This window comes from Eptesicus fuscus, chromosome 8 (genome assembly GCF_027574615.1).
Source record: "Eptesicus fuscus isolate TK198812 chromosome 8, DD_ASM_mEF_20220401, whole genome shotgun sequence".
Classification (NCBI taxonomy): Eukaryota; Metazoa; Chordata; class Mammalia; order Chiroptera; family Vespertilionidae; genus Eptesicus; species Eptesicus fuscus.
The window spans coordinates 20,029,769-20,055,069 of record NC_072480.1 but is presented as its reverse complement, the minus strand read 5'-3'; the positions used below and the strand labels follow the sequence as shown (position 1 = coordinate 20,055,069).

Sequence of the window (25,301 nt, the reverse complement as noted above, 5' to 3'; positions counted from 1 at the left end):
GATAAGGCTAGGAGTGCAAAGGCAGCAGTTCTATGCTTCTCCACCCTGGTAGACCTCATACCCACACCAGCTGGCAGGACAGGAAATACGCACTGGGTGTGCCCTGTGAGAAATGGCAGAGGCACGGGGAGCCCCGTTTACCCTTCTGCATCTTCTTCTTTATGTCCCTTATATTGCTTGTTGTTGGCTGCCTCAAGGAAAACAAAAGTGAAGACAGCCTTGAATCTAATCCTCACCCATCATCCGCATTGTTCTAGGACCTGGACGAGGCTCTGCAGCCTTAGGGATGCCGGGACATGTGTTAGCAGTGAGGCTATGTGCTTTCCCAGGATCTAGCACAATGTTTGGCATATCGGAAGCGCCCAGCAAACATTCATTGGTTGACATACATTTAATGCAGACCCCTAGGGACCTGATATAAGACAGATAATTTTCATGCTAAATATCTTCCATTCAAGGAATGAGGGAGGCACTATAATAATTATATGATGGTACATGAATAAAAAATGAAAGTTTAGAGTATGATTTCATTATAATTAAATTATGCAAAAATAGGTTACACATGTGAATATGTTTGGAGTTATGAGAATTTTATTTTTATTTATTTATTTTCAAATAACTTTTTAAAAAAATAATATTCAAAATTCTTATTTTAGAAGTGAAAAATTATTTATTTTTTCCAAGAAAAATAATTTTAAATATAAAAATGTTACATGCAATAAACATTAACATTTCAAAAAAAGTGATCTTAAATATAATAATATTTTTTAAAATTCCTAAATATTGTTATATAAATTAAAGTGGTTAAAATATATTCAGACAGATGTAATGCCTTCTGTGGAATGGAAGCAGTAATAATACCTACTTCTTGGGATGTATGAGAAATAAGTGAGATAATGCATAAAAGCATTTAGTATGGTCCTTGGCACATAACAAATGCTAAGGTGATAATTACTGTTATTTTTGCCCTGGAAATCTGAGGGCTAATAAAAGATCGAGGACCCTTGTCATTCCTTTCATGTTGTGGTTTTGATCCCCTTTCCTGAGGGCAGGGGTGGGAAGGATCTGGGCCAGAGGGTGGTTTCTGGACCCTGACAGCCCCAGCTCTCTGCCCACAGGGCAGCTGTCCTGTCTCCCTGCGTGCTCCCTTCTGAGGCGCTGCCAACCTTCTCTTTCCTTTCTATGCTTCTTGGTTTAAGCCGTGGGGTGGAGGTGGGGGGCGGGGGGAGGGAGATTTCTCTTTTAATTCATGTCTGTCAGCTTTGCAAACAATTTTTCCCTTTGCAGCAATTTCACCCTTAACACAGACATTCTCCGGTGTTCTTTCTGTTGCTTTCACGCCTCTATTCTGTTCACAACCTATAGCTACTTATGAGGGCCTGTCAGCTCCCAGGAGGACCCAAGGAGCTGCTATCTATCTATCTATCTATCTATCTATCTATCTATCTATCTATCTATCTATCTATCTATCTATTGGTCTACCTCTCTATCTATCGTCTATCCATCAGTCTATCATTTATCACTCTGTGTCTCTATATTTCTTTTCTTTTTTCTTTTTACTTTTTTATTGAATTTATTGGGGTGAAATGGGTTAATAAAATTATGTAGGTTATAATTCTATAATACATCATCTGTATATTGTATTGTGTGTTTACCACCCCAAGTCACCTCTCCTTGCATCACTATTTATGCCCCTTTTGCTTTCTTCTACTTCTCCCTACCCCCTTTCTCTCAGGTAATCACCATACTATTGTCTGTGTTTATGAGGGTGTTTTTTGTTTTTGTTTTTTGCTTAATGCCTTCACCTTTTCCACCCACACTGCAACTCCCCTCCTCTCTGACGACTGTCAGTCTGTTTATGGATAGGCCTGTTTCTACTTTGTTTGTTAGTTTATATTGTTCATTCGAGTCCACATATGAGTGAAATCATATGGTACTTGTCTTTCTCTGGCTGGCTTATTTCACTTACCATAATGCTTTCCAGGTCCAAAAGGTGAGATTTTCTCCTTTTTTACGACTGAGTGGTAATCCATTGTGTAAATGTCCCACAGCTTTATCATCCACTCATTTGCTGATGGGCACTTGGGCTGCTTCCAGATCTTGGGTAGTATGAATAATGCTGCAGTGAGCACAGGGTCCATGTACTGTCTCGATTGGTGTTTCAGGAATCTCCACATATGTTATTAGAAGTGGAAATGGTGGATCATAAGACAGTTTTATTTCATTTTTTGAGGTAACATCGTACTGGTTTCTACTGTGGCTGCACCAGTCTGCATTCCCACCAATGGCGCACAAAGGTCCAGTTTTTCCCACATCTTTATCTACACTTGTGGTGTGTTGATTTATTGACAATAGCCGTTGTGAAAGGTGTGAGGTGATATCTCATTGTGGTTTTAATTTGCATTTCTCTGATGATTAGTGATGTTGAGCATCTTTGCATATGTCTATTGGCCATTTGTATGTCGCTTTGGAGAAGTGTCTATTTAGGTCCTTTGCCCTTTTTTTTATTGGATTGTTTGTTTTTATGGTGTTCAGTTGTATAAGTTTCTTATAAATTTTGGATATTAACTCCTTATCAGATGTATAATAGGCGGATATGTTCTCCCATTGCATAGCTTGTCTTTTTATTTTTATTTTTTATGGTTTCCTTTACTGTGCAAAAACATTTTAGTTTGATGTAGTCCCATTTGTTTATTTGTTTCTCTTGCCCGAGGTGATATATCAGAAAAAACTATTGCTAAGAGAAATGTCCAAGATTTTATTGCCTATGTCTTCTATGATTTTTATGATGAGTCTAACATTTAAGTCTTTAATCCATTTTTAATTTATTCTTGTGTATGGTGTAAGAAGGTGGTCTAGTTTTATTTTTTGCACCTATCTGTCTAATAGACTATCTTTACCCCATTGTATGATTTTGCCTCATTTATCAAATATTAATTGACCATAAAGGCATGGTTTATTTCTGGGCTCTCTATTCTGTTTCATTGATCTATGTGTCTGTTTTTTTATGCTAGTACCATGCTGTTTTGATTACAATTGCCTTGTAGTACAGTTTGATATCAGGTAGCGTGATTCCTCCAATTTTGTTGTTCTTTTTCAAGATTGCTGTGGCCATTCAAGGTCTTTTGTGGTTCCATATAAATTTTTGAATACATTTCTTTTAGTTCTGTGAAATACACCATTGGTATCTCTTTTCTTTAAATATATACTTTTTATTGATTTCAGAGAGGAAGGAAGAGAGAGAGATAGAAACAGTAATGACAAGAGAGAATCACTGATCAGCTGCCTCCAGTATGCCCCACATTAGGGACTAAGCCCACAACTGGGGTATGTGCCCTGACTGGGAATCGAACCAGTGATTTCCTGGTTCATAGGTCAATGCTCAACCACTGAAACATGCTAGCTTGGCTACACCATTGATATCTTTATAGGAATTGCATTAAATCTATGGATTGCTTTAGGTAGGATGAACATTTTAATGATGTTAATTCTTCCTTTCCATGAACATGGTATATGCTTCCACTTATTTGCATCTTCGTCAATTACTTTCTTAAGTGTCTTATAATTTTACAAGTATGGGTCTTTTGCATCCTTGGTTAAATTTTTTCCTAGGTATTTTATTTTTTTGAATTGTAAATAGGATTGTTTCTTAGTTTTCCATTGTAATAATTCTTTACTGGTGTATAAAAATGCAACTGGATATTTATTTTGCATCCTACTACTTTACTGACTTCGTTTTTCAGTTCTAATAGTGGTTTGTTTGTTTTTTGGTGGAATCTTTCAGGTTCTCTATATACAGTATCTTGCCATCTGCAAATAATGACATTTTTAGTTCTTCCTTTTCAATTTGGATGTTTTTTTATTTATTCTTCTTGTCTGATTACTGTGGCTAGGACTTCCAGTACTATGTTGAATTAAGAGTGGTGAAAGCAGACATCCCTGTCTTGTTCCTGATCCTAAATAAAACGCTTGCAGTTTTTGCCATTAAGTATGATGTTGGCTGTAGGTTTGTCAAATATGGCTTTTATTATGTTGAAGTATACTCTCTCTATTCTCACTTTGCTGAGAGTTTTTATCATAAATGGATTTTATCTAATGCTTTTTCTGCATCTATTGCTATAATCATGTTATTTTTATCCTTCATTTTGCTTATATCACATTTATTATTTTTGCATCTATTAAACCACACTTGCATCGCTAGAATAAATCCCACTTGGTCCTGGTGTATGATCTTTTCTTTAAAATAAATTTTTATTGATTTTAGAGAGGAAGGGAGAGGGAGAGAGAGATAAAAACATCAATGATGAGAGAGAATCATTGATCAGCTACCTCCTGCACGCCCCCTACTGGGGATCACGCCTGCAACCTGGCCATGTGCTGAGATTGGAAATTGAACTGTGACCTCCTGTTTTATAGGTGGACACTCAACCACTGAGCCACACTGGCCAGTCATGATCTTTTTAATGTATTACTGGATTTGTTTTGCTAACATTTTGTTGAGGATTTTAGCATCTATGTTCATCAGGGATATTGGCCTAAAATTTTCTTTTTTTTGTAGAGTTTTTTTTTTTTTAATATGGAATGCTTCACAAATTTGCATGTCATCCTTGAACAGAGGCCATGCTAATCTTCTCTGTATCGTTCCAATTTTTAGTATATATGCTGCTGAAGTGAGCTCTTGTAGTGTTTTTATCTGGTTTTGGAATTAGGATAATGCTGGCTTCACAAAATGAGTTGTGGAGTCTTTCCCCCTCTTAAATTTTTTGGAATAGCTTGAGAAGGATAGGCGTTAGTTCTTCATTGAATGTTTGGTGAAGCCAAGCTAGATTGCTTATTTGATATTTCCCCCCCTGTTTCTGGAGATAGCCTGTAATGCAATGAATTTCCCTCGTAAGACTGCTTTCACCATGTCCCATAGATTTTGGGTTCTAGTGTTCTAATTTTCATTTGTTTAACAATATATTATTTATCCTCCATGTCTTTGTGTGTTTTTCAGTTTTTCCCCCCTCTTAATTGATTTCTAGTTTCATACGATTATAGTTAAAAAAGGTCTTGAAATGATTTCAATCTTATATTTATTGAGATCAGTTTTGTGTCCTAGCATGTGCTCTATCTTAGAGAATGTTCCATGTGCACTTGAATAATGTCTATTTGGCTGCTTTGGGGTGAAATGCTCTGAAGTTATCAGTTAAATCCATCTGATATAGTGTGCCATTTAAGGCTAACATTTCCTTGTAGACTTTCTGACTGGAGTATCTATCCATTGATGCCAATGGGTTTTTATAATCTACTGTGACTATATTACTGTCAGTCTCTTCCTTTATTTCATCAAACTTTGCCTTTACATATTTAGGTGGTATGTTGGGTGCATAAATGATTACAAGGGTTATTTCCTCTTGTTGGATAACTCCCTTTATTTTTAGTAGTGTCCTTCTTTGTCTCTTACTGTAGCCTTTGATTTAAAGCCTTTTTTTCAGATACAAGTATTGGTACCCCAGCTTTTTTGTCTTTCCATTTGCATGAAATATCTTTTTCCATCCTTTTACTTTCAGTTCATGAGTATCTTTTGTTCAGAGGTATGTACTTATTGCCATTTTATTTGTTAACTATATATTTATTGCCATTTTATTCTTTAACTATGTTCCTCCTCTTTCTCTCTCCCTCCCCTCCTCCTCCTCTTCCTTCCCCTTCCCCTTCTCCTTTTTCTCTTTTTTCTTCTGCATCTTCGTCATCTTCAAGAAGACCCTTTAACATTTCTTGTAATACTGGCTTAGTGGTAACAAACTCCTTTAGCTTTTTCTAGTCTTGGAAGTTCTTTATTATTTTTTTCAATTTTAAATGATAGCCGAGCTGGGTAAAGTAATCTTGGTTTTAGTTCCTTGCTTTTCATTACTTTGAATATTTCATGCCAATCCTTTCTGACCTAAAATGTTTCTGTTGAGAAATCAATTGACAGTCTCATGGGGGATTCCTTGCCGCTTTTAAGATTATCTCTTTTTGTGTAACCTTTCCCATTTTAATTATGATGTGTCTTGGTGTGGACCTCTTTGGGTTCATCTTGTTTGGAACTCTCTGAGCTTCCTGAACTTGTATGTCTCTTTTCTTCACCAGATTAGGAAAGCTTCAGGTCTTTATTTATTCAAATAAGTTCTCAATTCATTGCTCTTTCTCTTCTCCTTCTGGTACTCCTATGATTGCCAATGTTGTTATGCTTCATATTGTCCCAAAGGTCCCTTAAACTCTCCTCATTTTTAAAAATTCTTTTTTTTTTTTTGTTGCTCTGATTGGGTGTTTTTTCTACCATGTTTTCCAAATCACTGACTAGAGCCTCTGCTTCATCCAGCCTACTGTTTATTCTTTCTAATGTAATCTTCATTTTAGATATTGTGTTCTTTATTTCTGACTGGTTCTTTTTTATGGTTGTCATTTTTCATGCTCTTGAGCATCCTTGTAACCATTACTTTGAACTCTATATCTGACAAGTAGCTCACTTCCATTTCATTTAGTTTTTTTCCTGGAGACTTCTGTTATTTTATTTGGGGCCTCTTTGTCTCCTCCTTGTGTTTGTTTCTATGTATTATATAGATCTGATAAGACTCCCAGTTTTGGTGGGATGTCCTTATGTAGTAGGTGTCCTGTGAAGTCCAGTGATGCAGTCTCTTGATTACCTGAGCTGGATGCTCCAGGAATGCCCCCTGTGTGTTTTATGTAGACCATCCTGTTTTAATTGAGTCTTGTTTGCTATTGGCCTGCTTGTGCATGTGATCAACCCTCGGCTTTAATGACTCTGCTATGCAGGTGCTGACCAGATGAAGTGGAATTCACTTCAGAAGGTGGTGGTGCCGGCTGAGATGTCCCTTTTGATATGCCACTTGTGAAGTTTATTGGATCCTACTCTTGTGTTGTCTGAAGCTGGCTACTGGATGTATTTGTTCTGGGTCTCTTGGGATGGACTTGGGTGCAGGCCAATATCAGATGCTGCCTATGACTGGCCCTGAGCAATCTGTTTGGAGCTATAAGCAATCCACAATTTGTGGCTGACTCTGCTGTGCCTGGGTACTCACACAAAGGACCAAGCTACACACTAAGGTGGGCTTTAACTAGCGATAGGCCTATGGGAAGGTCAGCAAAAGTCCCAAATCACCTCAAGAACCACCTCCACCTGCCTCCTCCTGCCAGCTACCTGGTAGGCTCAGTCACTGAAAGAGCCTCTGGCAATACAGGAGTTGCATGAAGTCAATTCTTAGTGAGTTACCAGGTAGGGGCTAGTGGACTTTCCCAAACTGATATATGTTCAAATTCAGTGCCAGTCTTGGGTCTGAGACCACTTAACAAATGTCCTCAGTTATACCAAGTCTAACTGCCACCTGCTATGTGTTCAAACACCTTTGTGTTAGAGCTTGGTCTCAGGGAGTCATCATGGTGAGGCTAGCAGAGTTTATCAGGCTCAAGCAGACCATGACTTGGCCCTGTGAAGGGAAGGTTCTACTTGGTTGGGGGTGGGAGGGAAAAATAGCCCCTGTAAAAAAAAAAAAAGAAAGAAAGAAGAAAGAAAGAAAGAAAGAAAGAAAGAAAGAAAGAAAGAAAGAAAGAAAGAAAGAAAAATGGCCCCTGTCATTGAGTCACACAACTCAGTCTGTCCCAGATTCTGCCAGGGCAGAGGCAGAGCTCAGCAGGGTGGGGAGTTAGGACGATAAGGCTAGTAGATCTCCGGTGAGGAGGAGGTGCTAGTCAGGCTTTGGGGAAGGGGGGTGGTCACTGCCTCATATTCACATAACTCAGTTAGTCCTGGATTTCACCTCAACCTTGGCAGGGTTGAGCCACTTGGAGTCAGCTAAGTAGAGCCCCCCAAGCCAGAAATGTGGGTCTCCTAGAAGCTTGAAGGGTGGTTCTAGCAGATCTCCTATGATGGGGAAGCTCTAGTCAGGTTCATTGGAAATTGGGAGAATGGCCCCTGCCTCAAAGCCACATAATTCAGTTACTGACACCCCCTGAGTCTGCCAAGAAATCTATACCCTGGCCAAGGCAGCTGACTCCTCAGCAGGTGTATGCTTAGCAGGGTGGGGCTAGAGAGAGTCTAGAGTGTGGGGCTATTGCTTTTCCCCAGACTGATGCAAGACAAAGGGGAGTTCTGCAACCAAGAAAGATAGTATCTGCAGTACAGGAGAGGGACTCAGTACAAGGATCCTGGTGTCTGTCTGTCTCTCTCTCTTTTTTTTTAAATATATTTTATTGATTTTTTACAGAGAGGAAGGGAGAGGGATAGAGAGCTAGAAACATCGATGAGAGAGAATCATCGACCAGCTGCCTCCTGCACACCCCCTACCAGGGATGTGCCCGCAGCCAATGTACATGCCCTTGACCGGAATCGAACCTGGGACCTTGCAGTCCTCAGACCGACGCTCTATCCATTGAGTCAAACCGGTTTTGGCTGGTGTCTGTCTCTTCGGCTCTATTCTCACAAACCCCAGATTCTCCTCACATGGCTCTAGTCTTCTCTGCCCACACTCTGCCAAAAACCAGGCTGAGTGGCTATGAACAAAATTTTGTGCATTGGCCCTTAAAGAGGGTGCCTGTGCCTCTTCCTGATAGACAGAAGCCCTGCAAAGCCAGATGTTACGTGGGTGCCTCTTCCTGGCTCTGGTGCTCTGGGCTGGGGAGCCCAACATTGGGTTGAGACCCATACTTCTCAGGGGGGATCACCCACAGCTGAAAAATCCCTCTTGAGCTTCAGCTGCTGCCCATGGGAGTGGGGCCAAGCACTTTGCACATCTCAACCCTTCCTACCAGTCTCAATGTGGCTTCTGTAAATCCTTGGTTGTAAGACTTCTCTTCAACTAATATTTAGTTGGTTATTCAGGATGATTGTTCTGTAATTTAGTTGTAATTCCAGTTTGGTCCTGAAAGTGAATATAGCTTCCAGCCACCCCGATGCCATTTTGGATTCTATGTAGTTGAGTCTTCAATGCTGTTGGCACGTTGATGGGTGAGGTTCTCAGGTTGTCTGACTGTAAGGATAGACCTAGATCACAGTGTTTGAATTGCTGTGCAGCAGCTTCTTCCTGAGGTGGAGTTGTTCCCAGAAGGGTCTGGTCCTGCCAGAATCCCTCTTTGGTTATGCTAGTTGGGTAGAACTCTGGTGTGGTCTGAAGCCCACCTCTGGTTGCATTGATTCTGGGTCCACTTTGGTGGGATTCTGGTGCAGGCCAATGTTAGACACTGTGTGGACTTGGGCTACCTGTCTGGTATACCATGCTATTCACTGTGCGTGGTTGGCTCTAATGGGCTTGGTTGTGTTTGGAAGGGGCCAAGCTATTGACAAGTGTTGGCTTCCTCCAGCTCTGAGCTGGTGGAAGATCAATAAAAGGTCTACCCTGAGGTCCTTCTTTACCTTTTGCTACTTTGCCACCCCTTGAGGTTGTCTGGTCTTCCTCCAGGGTATTTTGAAGACTATAGAGTGGGCTCAAGCTGGCCACAACCCACAGACCCTTCCACAAGGTATGAATTCGGTAGGGCAGTTTCTAATAGACTTCTTCCTCTTTCGGGTGGACAGAATCCCTGCTGATTTTCACTGCCAGATGCTATGCGGGCTCCTCTTCCAGACTGTGGTGCTTTGGGTTGGGGATTCTGTCATGGGCTTAAGACCTCAGACCTCTCAGAGGTACTTTTGCAGCTGATATATCCCTCCAGATTCTTAACCACCACACATGGGTGCAGGGGCCAGCCCTTTCTGCATCTCTGTCCTTCTTACCATTCTTTTACGTGGCTCTTCCTGTAAATCCTTGGTTATAATATTTCTGTTCAGTTGTCCTTTAGTTGGTTATTCAGATTGCTCTATAATTTAGCTGTAAATCTGGTTTGGCACCAGGAATGGATGAGTGTAAGTTCTACCTACCCCACAGACATCTTGGAATCTAGAACAGAATTTTTGTAGCTCTTTGATTTAGTCTACTAATAGACAAGCATAAAAACTAACAATAAAACATAATTAAAACATTGTACTTTATCTTAACCCTTTCATAATCTATTTTTGGATTAATTATACCACTCTTTTTGCTTCTTAGGATAACCTTTTTATAGTAGGAAAGGTGATATTATTATCATCTCTATTTTTTAAAGTGAGAACTGAGGTTTAGAGAAATGTGATGATTTGCACACTGCCACAGAGTTAGTTTCATTGCTCTAGGATCCAGAATACTCATTTGCTAGGGAGTGTGATCCCTTGTCCTTCCCCTCCATGCCCCTGTCAGCACCAGGTCTCTTGTTCCCACCAGAAATTCCAAATGACTCAGTCCAAAGTTGCCCAAGAGAATCTGTATGCCTTTGATGCATGAGGTGTCCTCTATAAATCATGGTCCATGGCTGCACATGCTTACTGCGGCTCCAGGCTGAATGACTGCTCAGAGATCTAATCACTGTCCTGGTCTTAGACCACTGCAGTGAATCTTATCGAAGCTGCAAGTGCTAAAGCAGAGACGCTGGTGGCAGAAGGACCTTTCTGAGGGTTTGGTGGAATAAATTACTCAAACACTTGGGATTCTCTGAAAGCAGTGAAATTTAATTCCTGGTATGATACTGAGATAAACAAAATGTAATCTACAGCATTGTCCAGCTCATCCAAATCGCATCTTCATTTTCCATGTAAGTAATTGAGAAAAAAATTGCAGAGACCTCCTGGAGCATTATCCTATTTGGATCCGATTTTAGACAGAACACCGAGTATTTCATACCGAAGGCAAGTGTATAGTAGCTCTAACTGGAGGCAAACTGCAAGGTGAAGTTGCTCCCCTGTACAATCACAAATGCAAATGTTTAAAGCTACTCAACAATTTCCCCTTGCAGCTGCCCATTTTATTTCTTGCAAAACTGGTAATGATATAAGCAGTTGATTATGGTTTACAATAGCAATAAACCTCTCACAAATGGTTGTTTCCAAAATAAATAGCCATTCTGTTAAATGTTAAATAACAAGTCATAAACTGCTGAAAACAACCAATTTCTCGTGGATTATTGCCTGAATAAATTTCAAGAGGAATGGCAGATCATTAAGCTGTGAATGCCACAGATCAAAACCATTGAATTAAAAAATCAATCAATTAACTAATCCATCAAAAAAAACCCTTCCATTTACAAACCAAATCTCATCACATGTTGTATTATATTCTTTGGATCTTTTCCTTTGTTGGTCATGGTTAGCTCTATTCTTGCCCAAATCCTCCCAGACTTTTTTAAAGATTAAAGATCATCTAGCCTGGTGGTTAAATTTGCCCATTTTGCAGGCATGGGATTTCACTCAGCTGTATGTAATAAGCACCATATTTAAAGTCCACAATATTCCAATTAATAAAAGACAGACCTGTTCACTAAGTTAAACATTTGAGTCAAATATATTCAAACTGCAGCCTTAATAGAGGCTGTTCTTGCAAGAGGAGCCAACTTCATTGGGGTGATTGACAGGAGATTCCTCGCCATAGCAACCAGGGTTATCTCTCTGGAATAACAACATTAACCTCCTTCGTGACCAGTTTTTCATCCTTAAGTATAAAAGGCAGTTGCATGCATCTTGTGTGATTCTTTATTTTTGAATGAAGACTTAGCACTTAGCTAAAAATAGGACAAGATACAGGGAAAACGAATTAATGTTGAAGTCCTTCTAAAATAAAAAAGCATTACAATGGGTCTTGTAGGCAAGACAGTTAAAGGGCAGGAAGGTCCCAATCTCTTGTGAGCACAGGGCGATGGCAGATTTCTACTCACATGCTGCCTCTGAAATAGCCCAGTGCATTGATTTGCTTTGTGCTGTCATAGGGCTAGGGTGAAGAGTTTTTTCAGATTTTATTCCTAGCTTATTCTTTGACCTCAAATCCCTAATAAATGTGCACATGCACGCGCGCGTGTGTGCACACACACACACACACACACACACACACAGCTCTTACCTGTTATCGAGTCTAAAATAATGAATGATCTGTATAAAACAGTGTGAAAATGCATATTCTATCTGGAAAAACATGCGTGTCCTACCATCTTTTTGAAAGAAATTGCTAAATGGATCCTAAACCACCTCGTCTGCCTTACATCTAATGTTCGGTGGAAGCTGTAGACATCATTGTCTTAACATGTCACCGAATTACCGCCCCAGCCCCTGGCAGAGATGCTGTGCCAATGCTCTGGACCTGACTTCGCATGCCAATCTCTGCAAGTGACAAGTGTGGTGCACGAGCCCTGAAGAATGTGGAGACTGGGACTGGGAAAGGCAAACTGCAACCTGGCTGGGCCACCACTGAGTCCTGATCTCTTTGTCTCTGGTCTCACCTAAAGTCCATTTCCCTTTGGGTCTTCCCAGCTTAATTGCTATTGCTACTTGGAGAGGTCGGGCAATCTTTCTTGAGGCTTGTGTATCATTCAAAGTCACAGTCTTGAAACCTAAGGCCTCAGGTATAACCTCAGAGAACTCCAGTCCTCTGCTGAGGGAAGGGGCGGGGGGGGGGGGGGGAAGAAAGCTGCCACTGGGGCCAAAGCAAGAGGAATCTGGGAACATGACACTTAAAGAGTGAAACAGTGTGCGGCCGAAGAGGGGAAGAGGGCAGTCCGGCAGTATTGTTCCAGGTGAAGCTCTGACCTGATTTAGATTTTAAGCAAACAAACTACCCAAAAGGCGTGGCACATGGATTTTGAAAGATGTTCTGTAAAGCAACTTTATACTAAGTTTGGAAATAGGGAGAATGCTTTGAGATCCCTATTGTATTAGACGCAAACATTGGAGGCCTCCTAACATTGCCTTCATGACCACCTTATTTCTGGAGATGCTGCCCATCTCCCCAACCACCACCAACAGCTTTGTTGCCTTTGCCAAGTTCTGGAACTGCCTGGGCTCAAGTTGAGCCCTGAGCCTCACAGCCTCATTCCCAATTCTCTCCACTCCAGAATTTGGATACAACCAATGCCACAGCGATAGGCATGGGACCTTATTTCCTGAGTGGCTCCTGAGGGAACAGATAACACCCGGGAGGGCAGGGTCTTGCTTCCCTGGGAGTGAACCTGGACCAAGTTACCTGAGAATTCATTGTCTTCACGCTGAGGTGCACTTCCTCCTGGAAAACCTCCTGCAGAAGCCCCTGGGGCCACGGAGACACACCCGAAGAGCCGCCTGTGTCTGGCAGCTCACGGATAAGCAGTGTCCAAGGCAGCACCATTGTATCTCATGCTTCCTGTCTTCCCTGTCTCTCTCCCCTTCTTTCCCACACCCTCTTCCAGGGTTTTACTCCCCAAATAAAGTAGCTGCACTGTTATCCTTGCCTGAATGGATGCATGGGGTGGGGGTGGGGTAGGGTGGGGAGGTGGGGGAGTGGGGCGGGTACTGAGAAAACTACCTAGAGCAGTCACACTCGGGGCTGTGGAAATGTTCTCTAAACAGCATTTTAGGGAAAGGACTGGGTGGTGAAAAACGTTGCCCTTCTCTCTGAATGAGTCCAAAGTCTCCCCTTTATTTGCTAGATGATTCTCTTTCCATTGCAGCCACCTCTGGAAGTTGCAAGTTTTCAGAAGGCTAAGGTTTGGGGAAGGGTTGGTTCACCATTTTTAAAAAGTGTACGGGCCTTTCTTATTCATTGACAAAGGGTAAACTTGGAGAAAACGAAGCCTCACTGTAGTAAAGGTGTTTTCAATTAGTTTCTCTTTAAACAGAAAAGAAATTTCTTTTAAAAGTCAGAAGAAGCCCTAGCTGGTTTGGCTCAGTGGACAGAGTGTCAGTCCTCAGACTGAATGGTTCCGGGTTCGATTCTGGTCAAGGGCACCTACCTAGGTTGCAGGTTCGATCCCCAGCCCTAGTCCAGGAGCCTTCAGGAGGCAATCAATCAATGTGTCTCTCTCACATTGATGTTTCTCTCTCTGTCTCTGCCCCTACCTTCCCCTCTCTCTAAAATTCAATGGAAAAATATCCTCAGGTGAGGATTAGCAACAACACAAGAAAAAAGAAAATAGTTCATTGCAGCGTTATTTACAATAGCCAAGACATGGAAGCAACCCAAGTGCCCACCAATAGACAAGTGTGTAAAAAAGCGATGGTGCATATACATGATGGATTACTTGGACATAAAAAGAATGAAATCTTACCATTTGTGACAGCCTGGATGGACCTAGAGGTATTATAAGTGAAATAAGTCAGAGAAAGACAAATACCATATGCTTTCACTAATATGTGAAAGCTAAAGAACAAAATAAACAAAATTGCAACAGACTCATAGACACAGAGAACAGACTGATGGTTATCAGAGGGATGGAGGGTGGGGGGACAAGGTAAGAAAGGGGAAGGTAATAAGAAGTACAAATTGGAAGTTACAGAATAGTCATGGGGGTATAAAGTACAGCATAGGGAATATAGTCAACAATATTATAATAACTACGTGTGGTGTCAGGTGGGTAATGGAAATACAGGGAGGGACACTTATAAAAGTATATGATTGCCTAACCACTATGCTGTACACCTGAAACTAGTACACAATACTATTGAATTTAAACTGTAATTGAGAAATAGAATGTAAAGTTCTTTTTAAAAATTACAGGAATAATAGCAAGAGCAGCAAATCCTGAGCTGTAAATTGCTGATGGTGTGTTCAGATTGAGGAGACCCGCTGCCTACCTGTAAACACACAGAGGGGGCACCGCCTTCCCTGGCCCAGAGGAGAAAAGCAGATGCCCCTTCCTTTCCCACTCAGTGCTCTCCTCAGAAGTCTTGCTAACCCTGTGCCTCATGGAAACATTTCATTATTTACAGGTGTGTTGGTTTATTCATGCGCCGGGCCCAGCCACCCTGTGATCTCTCTGTTTTGTGAAGTCTGTATGTGACTGCTTGGTTGCAGCTGGTGCTAATGAGGCCAAAGTCTGGGTTCAATCCCCACAGGGGCCAGTTAACTCCACTCTGCTCCACCGCCAGAGGCTGCACCCAACCGCTCTGGCTGGGGCTTGTGTGTGGCCCACTGGGCAAGGGCACTGAGGGGGTCAGGCGGTCCCCACATCTACTGAAGGATTGCCACTCCCTGCCCGTCTTCCCACTCTGTAAAGGTCCAGGATTACCTGCTTGATCCTCTTTGAGGTGTTTGTGTATGTGTTTTCAGAATCTCCCCCTTTCATTCGATCGCTTGTATTTACCAAGTGCCTATTATGAATTAAAGACTGGGACACACTTCTTCATAAACACTGTCTCCAGGGGTGGAGCTGAGGGGATATCAGTGGACATCAGAAAAGAAACTAAGTGGAGATACAGATTTTTATAGTGTTTTGAGAAAATACATAAGAAAAAATCAGCCGAAACTGGTTTGGCTCAGTGGATAGAGCATCGGCCTACGGACTGAAAAGTCCCAGGTTCGATTCCGGTCAAGGGCATGTACCTTGGTTGTGGGCACATCCCTAGTAGGGGTTGTGCAAGAGGCAGCTGATCAATGTTTCTCTATCATCGATGTTTCTAACTCTCTATCCCTCTCTCTTCCTCTCTGTGAAAAATCAATAAAATATATTTAAAAAAATAAAAATAAAAAATCATGCATTTATCTACAAACTCAACAAATATTTGTTGACTATCACGTCTTGGGCAGTAGGGCTATAGCAGCAAAACAAAACAGATGGAAGAACTCTCCCTCTGTGGAGTTTATGTTCCCATGTGGGGGCTGGTGAACAGTAAATGAGAAAAGCTGGTAAACAGTATGTATGTTACCGGATAAGTACTAAGGAAAAAGGAGAGCCGGACCAGGCACGGAAGTTGCTGGGAATCCTATCTAATAAAGAGGGAATATGCTAATTGACCATCACTCTGTCACAAAGATGGCTGCACCCACAGCTGAGGCCAAGTTCCCTTAAGGAGCCTTAATGAGCAATCAGCAGGGACCTGAGGCTACGCCCTCCCCCACCCCCATAGGGCTTGACAGGGGACCTCAGGCTGCGCCCCCTGCCTGGCAGGGCTTGACAGGGGACCTCAAGGTGCGCTTCCCATCCTGGTGCTGGGCTAGGGGACCTCAGGCTGCTCCCCTTGCCCCAGCACCAGGCCAGGGGACCTGAGGCTGCGCCCCCCCACCCAGCAGGGCTTGACAGGGAACCTCAGGCCATGCCCCCACCCGGCAGGGCTTGACAGGGGACCTCAGGCTCCACCCCCCACCATGGCATCAGGCCAGGGGACCTCAGGCCTTGCCCCTTGCCCCAGTGCCAGGCCAGGGGACCTGAGGCCACACACCCCGCCCGGCGGGGCTTGACGGGGGACCTCAAGGTGCACTTCCTGTCCTGGTGCTGAGCTAGGGGACCTCAGGCTGCTCCCCCTGCCCCAGCGCCAGGCCAGGGGACCTGAGGCTGCACCCTCCCTGCCAGTGGGCTTGACGGGGGACCTCAGGCCATGTCCCCCACCTGGTGGGGCTTGACAGGGGATCTCAGGCTGAGTCCCCCACCTGGCAGGGCTTGACGAGGGACCTCAAAGCACACACCCCACGCCATCTGGGGAACCTCAGGCCACGCCCCCATCCTGGCACTGGGCCAGGGGACCTGAGGCTATGCCCTCTGCCCTGTGGGGCTTGACAAGGGTGGGACTGGCCGGGTCTGGATCTATCCCAATGGGGGCGGGGGACCGGGTCTGGGTCTCACACGATTTTGAGGCACATGTGGGTGGTTGGGGACTTGACTCTGGGTCCCCCTTTTAATATGCATGAATTTTGTGCACCGGGCCACTAGTGAAACTATAATTATAAATACATCAGTCAGGGCAGACTTCATTTGTAACAAGGACCTGAATGGGGACAGGGAGTGAGCTGTTAGGGGGCATCCCAGGCAGAGGGAACCGCAAATATAGAGACCACACAGAGGGGGTATGCACGGCGTGTGCATGGGAGAAACAGCGAGGAGGCTGTGTGGCTGCTGCAGAGTGAGCCCCGGAAAGGAGCGAGTGAGGCAGCAGGGATGAAGGGAGGAATGCTATCAGGAAGGTCTGCCGGCTCTGTGAGGGCTTTGGCTCCTGGCTTCTGGAATCAGAAAAGGCTTCATCAAAGATCTGACTTTGGAGCAAGCTCGTGCAGGCAAAGTAGTGTTAACATATTTGTCTGCATTCCCATGTGATTTGGGAGATGGCATGTGCACGTACCAGGCTGTGGTTTCAGACTTGAAGACTGAGTGGTTAGCACCTGCTCCCTGCCCCACCCTTTGCCCCACACTGTTTCCCAATGCCACATGCTACAGCCCAGGAATCAGGCAGACACGTGGTGGGGGCTCACACAATGACTGGGATTATTTTAGCCACCAGCCAGGCAGGTGGGGGCTCAGAACAGATACAAAGGAATAAGAAATTGAGTCATTTCTTTCCCTGTAAGTTATGGTCCTCCATTCATGCTTGCCAAAGAAGCATGTGAAAATTACCAAGCAAGGCAGGCAAGGCCAAGTGAGTCAGGGAGAAAGCAGGCACTCCCTGAGCTCTAAACAGGAAAGGGGTCCCCTCAGGACTACCAGGGGGCCTTGGGAAGGGTAATATAGAATACTAGAGGCCCAGTGCATGAAATTTGCGCATGAAATTCGTGCATGGGTAGGATCCCTAGAGGCTTCCGGCTGTGCAGGCAGGGGCCTCCCTTCCCCTGGCCGCCTGCCACCACCACTGGCCGGAGTGGGGCCCGCTGGCCCCACCCCCTGGTCGAACTCCTGGTTGAACTTCCGATGGAGGGAGTAATTTGCATATTAGGCTTTTATTATATAGGATGTAGAGGAGGGGTGACAGGCAAGTGTGTCTTAATGCTTAGATGAGATGTGGGTCCGTGAACAGGAGCAGGGAGAGCGCTGCAAGTCTATGTCCCTGTGAGGGACAGTGGGATATTAGACATGTTTGGGGGTCAGAAAGAGGATTTCCCAGGCTATGATGGGTGACTGTGTTGGGAAAGAGCAGGAAAAGGACTGGCAAAGGGGGGCAGATTGTGTAAGTCCAGGCTGAGAAGTTCTGACTTTTTCTGAAGGCGATTCTCTGGTGTGGGTGGCAGGGCTGTAGCAGACAGAACTGTGCCTGTTTCCTTCATGCACATGTATGTGTATGTGGAAGTCTTGCCAGATAGAAAATACAGGCGTCCTAGTTAAATTTGAAGTTCAGACAAACAAAAGATACTTTTTCAGTATAAGTATGTCCCACAAAGTATTTGAAATCTAAATACAGGACACCCAGGTTAATTTGAATTTCAGATAAACAATAGACAATTTTTTTTTTTGTAGTATAAGTGTGGCCCATTCAATATTTGAAACATATAGTAAAAAAAAAAATCCATTGTTTATGTGAAGTTCACATTTAACTGAACATCGGGCATTTTGTTTGCTAAGTCTGGCAACCCTGGTATGTGGTGCCTAGTCAATGCTGCTTTCTGATGCTGTGGACTCCGGAGCAGAACCCCTCTCCTGCTCTACTAACTGGCCTGGACAGCTCTGTCCCCAGCAGCTCATTTCTTGGCCACCCCTAGGTGCCAGCTCAGCTCACTGATGGCTCCAGGCTGTGAGTTGCTTGTGAGAACAGTCAGGCCCCCAGCTGTCTCCCCAGGGTCAGCTGCAGCTCCCCAAATCTGCCTCTCCAGAGCACAGAGTAGGAACCCTGACTTTTGCCAACAGAGCTGTCGCAGAGCTGGGAGTCGATAGCCAGTCCTGATGTGCAGGGTGGGCTGGCATACCACCGGCTACCCTGAGCCAGTACTGATTATGCAAGCCGGCTGTCTGTAAACCAAGCAGGCATGCTGAAATGGGATGACTCTTCAAATATCCCTCAAAGTCATCCAGGCTCAGAGGGAGAACCAGCAAGTTCTCTCACTAATGCAATGCCCTGGGGAGCTGCACCATATCCTTTTTTTTTCTTTTTAAATGCAAAGCCGCGGGGGTAAAAACTCAAAACAGACCTCTCTCCATTGGGACTCTCTTCAATATGGGTCATTATTCAGTTTAAGAACCAAAGCACAAAACAGAAAAACTAATAGAAATTGCATTGAAAGCCTAGAATGTGCTGAGCATTAGGTATGTGTTATGGGGTTTTACTTATAATAATTTTATGAGATAGATATTACTGTACCATTTTTCAGATTAAAAAAAGGAGACTGACCAAGGCTCTTTGTCAGGGACAGGCAGCCTGCTAGCTTGGTTCAAGCCCATGTCAGCTTGACATGCTTGTAACACTGAGTGCCTGCTGAAGGAGCTGGATATGTTGCATACACCACTGGTCTGTCTGGCTAGCCTGTCCTTTAAAATTCCTAATTGATAAATATCCTCTGAAGAACTGTCTCTGGTTGCTCTCAAAAAGATCAGGTGCCTCTCTCTGCTCTCAGATGATTTCCTTCTCATCTGTGCTGTAGAAACTCCCTTGTTGTGCTGTAAAAAGCATTCACCTTTTTTGCATCTCCATTTATCCCTGAGGTCCTCAAGGTCAGGGTCAAAGTCTTTCTTTAAGAACCGTGTCCTTCTTTACCTACAGAATCTAGAATATTGCTTGGCACACTGTAGACTCTCAATAAATATCTACTATTGGGAGCTATTACTGTATTTCTAATTCTCTTTTCCCATTTGGTTAGGGACCTCCAAGGATACTGTCTTGTGGATGTGTTTTATTGTCACTGCTGGTCTTCTGCATTCTTAACTATGGTTTTCCACTGAGTTTTATATTTGCCTGTTTTCACTGAGCATTCATCTATTCAATAACAATGCTGGTAGAAGGTTCTTCCATGGTTGAGTAATTAGACAAGCATGGTTGCCAAAATGGCTGTATTTGCAGAAGCCCAAGCTGATCTTCTCAACTGCACTTCTCTGCGATTTGCTGGAAGGGTTTGGGGGAAGCAAACCCAAGAGGAGGCCTAACTTCCTGGACTTAAGGCCAATGTATTTTCAGTCATAGTGATATAGGGAAGGAACTAGACGATGCCAATGAAATAGGATGACAGATTGGTTCTGATTCTACCTTTTCACAAAAGCTTCTTAGAAAATGTCATCCTATTTTTGAAAAGAGCACGTGTTTCCATAAAACCTTCCAGGAAGTAGATAGGCAAAATTTTCTCATGATTCTGCTTCCAGAAGGAAATGGTATAAAGAGAAACGTGTGAGGCCCTGGGTACCCTGGTCCTCAGGGGTGAATGGGCTGTGGAGCTGATAGTCAGAACTCATGGACAGGCACTGGCAGAGAGGGCTGCATGGACTGGGAGCCCAGCCACCCGAACCTCAGGCCAAAGGAAGTATATACATGGAGATTACAGCATTGAAATGTTCTTCCGCAGGGTTAAGGTCCTTCGGGGGGTTTGGGGACTAACAGTGATTGCCCTGTTCCATGAATTCATCTCATACCGGCTGTTTTTCTTCTAGGAACTGTCTGGGGTGAAGATGACTGTGACAGAAATCTGGGCTTATTCTTTTATTTATTTACTAGAGGCCTAGTGCATGAAATTCATGCACAGGTAGGATCTATAGGCCTGGCCAGCGATCAGGGCCAATCAGGGTCTTCCAGCTGCCGGCTGGGGCTTTCCTTCCCTGGCTGCCGGCTTCTGGCCAGGGCCTTCCTTCATTCCGTGCCACCACCCTGGTGGTCAGAGCATGTCATAGCAAGCAATTAAACTCTGGGTCTCCCAGTCGAACTCCTGAGGGGACACTTTGCATATTAGCCTTTTATATATATAGATTGTTTAAAGTATTCCACATGTCTCCTTTTTCCCCGATTGCCCCCCTCCCCACCGCCCCACCCCTGGGCTTGTTCTTGCTGACTGTTAATTTTGGTCTGTGTCTCTTCTGCACAAGAAGAAGGCCTGAGCTGCGCTCAACAACGCCTTGAGAACAAGTCTGCAGGTGACTTCGTCTCTCTCATCTTCATCCTTTGCTTGTTTTTGTTACTGAGCATAGTTCAGAGATGTCAGTATTTTTTAAGGCTCCACCTTGGGGGAAGTTCAAGAAATGGTCTGTGTTAGCATTGCTGAGGTTGAGACAGCTTTATGCATAAGAGCGTGGCTGTTTACTGATCCCATAGAATAAGAAACCATTTGGAATATCCTGGCTGTGAGAAATGTAACCCTGCACCAGCCAAAGTCATTTGTCTGCCTCCTCTGTTGAGAGAAGAATATTTAAAATTCTTCACCTGGAAGGAACTTCTTCAAAAGAATATTTCATGCAAACGAATACACTTCTTGGACTTGAATTACAATTTGGATTAGAAAAATGAGCTTGTTATGTCTGGGCCTACATTTTGTAAGAGACCATCTTGAGAATGAGAAAGTGGATTATCCAAGGGTTTCTGGTGTATGATCTATCTTGGAGTAGGTTTCATATACAGTTTGCTCCACATCCCATATGGGGGGTTTGGAGTTTTAACTGCTGACACTGTTGATTTAAGGCTACAGGTTGCTGGGGGGCGGGGGGAGTTCAGCATTTTACCTTATAATAGACAAATATGCAAATTGACCGCACCTTTGCTACGCCCAAGCCATGCCCACCAACCAAACCACGCCCACCAACCATGCCCACCAGGAAACGTTGGGGTGTGGTGGAGCCCAAGGCCGGGAAAGCTGCCCGAGGCTTTCCTGGCCTTGAGCACCAGCGGGGAGCCTGCGCCAATCGCAGGAAACCACTGCGGGTCGGCTTCTGCGATCCTTAGCAGAGATGTTGGGTTCGGCCGAGCCCAAGGCCACCGCCCGGGGCCAAGCCCAGACCCTGAAAGAAGGCAGAAGGCGGTGGCCACAGCCAAGGCCTGGGTCCCCGGTGCCGGCAGAAAACTGGTGCAGGCAGCCAGGTGAATGAAGGTCTATTGCACAAATCTTCATGCAAACGGGCTACTAGTTTTAAAATAAAATGACAAAATATGCTGGGAAGAAATGGAGAACAGTTCTCAGTTCCCATCGTGGAAGTTTTATAGCTAGTTACTGGGGGGAAAACACTCCAAAAATTAAAGTCAGAGATTCATATTTTTGTACACATTTTGAATGTGGGAGAATGTTACCCTTTCCTCCAAAGGTTTTGTTTTGTTTTATAAAACTAGCCAGGTTCTGTGAAATGCATTCTGTAAGGAATGTTGAAGAAACTTTCAACCCAGATTTTAAGTTTCTAGTGGCCCCCCAGAGAGCTCCGGCAGCCAGCCTACCACCGCTGCCAGCCCAGTTACCATCACACCCAGGGAGCAGCCTGGAGACCCAGCAGCCACTCGACACCAAGCCCGGCACCATGGGCAGCAGCACTGCCTCCCATCAGTGGTGCCTGCCAGCGGGAACAAGAAGGTCATCACGATGAAGGTTTTGGGAACAGTAAAATGATTCAGTGTAAGAAACAGATGTGGTTACATGAACAAGAATGACACCAAGGAAGATGTATTTGCTCACCAGACAGCTATAAAGATGGGTGACTCCAGGAGGCACCTTTGCAGTGGGAGATGGAGAGAGTTTGATGTTGAAGGAGAAAAGGATGCGGAAGCAGCCAATGCCACAGGCCCTGGTGGAGTTCCAGGCAAGGCAGGAAATATGCAGCAGGATGTAGCCATTATACACTGAGTGGCCAGATTATTATGATCTCTGAATGCATAATAATTTGGCCACTCAGTATATATATATGAATCCTGGTGCATGAATTCATGCATGGGTGTGGTCCAGCCAGCCTGGCCAGGGGGAGGGGACATAGGCGGTTGGCCAGCCTGCTTGCTGGTTGAACTCCTGGTTGAGGGGACAATTGGCATATCAGCCTTTTATTATATAGGATATACACTGAGTGGCCAGATTATTATGCATTCAGAGATCATAATAATCTGGCCACTCAGTGTATATGTTATCCACCTCAGCAGGGTTCTCCATGCAATTGCCAGTAGAATCACCGGAATAGTGAGTGGGGAAAAGCATGAGAGGTCGGAGAGCTCCGGAAAGCCAGGCCCAACATCCCTGGCCTTGCCGCAGGCTGCAATTCCCACTTTATTGCATTGGGAGACCCTCTGGGCATCGCCCACAGTCTTGCAGCCCACCTGTGCAGGGAAGAGGGGTGGAGGGTGCTGACAACCAAGGGGCAGGGGAACAAGGTAGATCAGTGAGACAGAATATGTATGGGGGCCATAGACCCTGATTCCTCGCCGAGGACAGCCTAGAGAGGACAGCAATGAAGAAGATAAGGAAAATCAAGGCCATAAGACCCAAGGTCAGCAGCCACCTCAATGTCGATACCGCCACCGCAACTTCAATTACTGACTGACGCAGACACCCAGAAAACACGAAACCACATGGCGGCAAAGAGACTAAAGCAGCAGATCCACCAGCTGAGAATTCTTTGGCTCTCAAGGCTCAGCAAGGCAGCGCTGGGTAAATGCCGGTTTGCCATCTCTGCCATCACCCAGTTTAGTCATCCCACAAGCAGAAATGAATATGAAATTTCATATTCATCAATTTAACTCACCTGCTCACCTTTTCTCCTTCAACATCAATAAGAAATGAACAAAAGGTTAGAGCTGAAGACGTTAAGTGCTTGCTTTTTGCCCGTTGACCAGATAACTAGAACTATCTGCATTATCTACGCAGCAGGGTTGTTTTTTGTTTTTTTGTTTTGTTTTTTCTTTTACTATTTTTCATTATTTTATTCTTTTTAGACATCTCTTTTTGGTAATGGCAAATGTATTTTTGTTTGTTTTTTAAAGCCTGGCTTTTTTCAAAATACCTTTAAAGGGTTTTTAAAATTGCCCTAACCAGTTTGGCTCAGTGGCTAGAGCGTCGGCCTGCGGACTCAAGGGTCCCAGGTTTGATTCCGGTCAAGGGCATGTACCTTGGTTGCAGGCACATCCCCAGTAGGGGGTGTGCAGGAGGCAGCTGATCAATGTTTCTCTCTCATCGATGTCTCTAACTCTCTATCCCTCTCCCTTCCTCTCTGTAAAAAAAATCAATAAAATATATTTAAAAAAATAAAGTGTTTTAAATGGTTTCATATCTGCTCAAGTTGAGATTCTTAAGAACCTCATTTTTAATTTTAAATAAAGTTTACAACTTGATTTTTTTCAAAAAATTCAACAACCTGCATGCACCTGTTAATAAAGATACACTGAAGTCCTAACTCGCAGACCTCAGGTATGATCTTATTTGGAAATAGAGTCATTGCAGATCAAGTCAGTTCAGATAAGGTCCCACTGGAGTAGGGTGGGCCCCTAATCCAATAACACTGGCGTCCTCATGCCGGGAAGGCTGCCTGCACCCAGAAACAGGGAGAGCACCACGTGGCGATAAAGGCAGAGGTTGCCGTGACGCACATACAGGCTAAGGAGTGACAAGGAGGGCTGGCAACAAAGAGAAACTTGGAAGAGAAGAGGAAGGCTCCTCCCTTAGAGTCTTCAGAGAGAGTGTGGCCACCTTGACTTTGGACTTCTAGCTCCCAGAATTGTAAGGAAATGAATTTCAGTTGTTTTAAGTCACCTGATTTCTGGTGCTTTGTTTCTGAAGCTGTAGCAAACGAATCCACCCTCTTATGGCCCTTACGGCAGGACTGTAATTGCGTTTCTTTGTGAGCATATCTGATCTCACTCAGTGGACTGGAAGCTCCTCAGGTTCCCAAGAGCCAATGCGGACCACAGTACATGGTAGTAAATATTGGTTGAATGAACAAATTTTAGGAGATTAGATCTTAATGGTATATTAAATACAAACAAATATGGTATGAGAATTAGCAAGGGAGAAATTCTTGCTTAGATTGGTGCATGTATTTTATTCATAACAACATCATATAATCTCATTTATGATTTGCATAATTGAACTATTTTGCTGTAATTTGAAACCCAAATCAGTGGTCTCTTTCTACAACATGAATGAAATAAAACAAAATTCTTCACCTCCTCTCTGGATGTTAAAGGTGATTGTTGTGTTAGTGAAACTAGGCCCGGGTCTTCACCACCCGTTAACTTCTCAGCAGCTTTTCTGGTTTCTCACGGAGTTGGAATGGCTGCTGAGGGACTCTGCCTGCCTGTGAGATTTACATTATTGGGGATTTAAAGTAAACACTATTTCAAAACTAGCAGTAACTTCAATAATTGACTGAAGTTAATGCCTCACGGTGGAATCTCAGATCATCAATTTCACTCACCTGCTTCTTAATCCCTGGGCAAGAGCCGGCATCTGGGTGATTGCTGTGTACCTAAGAGGCGCAGCAGGAGGGACCCAGTGACTTGGGAGAGATCTGGGATGTTAATCTCATTGGGTCTTTATTTCTTCATGGATTCCTTTCTGAATAGCAGCTTAGCAGATACTCAACTGAGAGGGACAACTGCCATGTGTGTGTTCATGCATGAGCCAGACCCAGCAGAGGGAAGACCACAGAGGACCCAC

At 44.0% G+C, this 25,301-nt stretch overlaps 1 non-coding gene and 1 pseudogene across 1 annotated transcript; one reads left to right on the top strand and one right to left on the bottom strand.

Moving 5' to 3' along the window:
• Window positions 1–4,570: 4,570 nt before the first annotated feature.
• Window positions 4,571–4,678, bottom strand: LOC129150154 (U6 spliceosomal RNA). Its single transcript, XR_008556881.1, has one exon. It is a non-coding gene; the product is annotated as a U6 spliceosomal RNA (small nuclear RNA).
• Window positions 4,679–12,785: 8,107 nt separating this feature from the next.
• LOC103289726 (Y-box-binding protein 1-like) lies at window positions 12,786–23,301 on the top strand (annotated as a pseudogene).
• The last annotated feature ends 2,000 nt before the right edge of the window (window positions 23,302–25,301 follow it).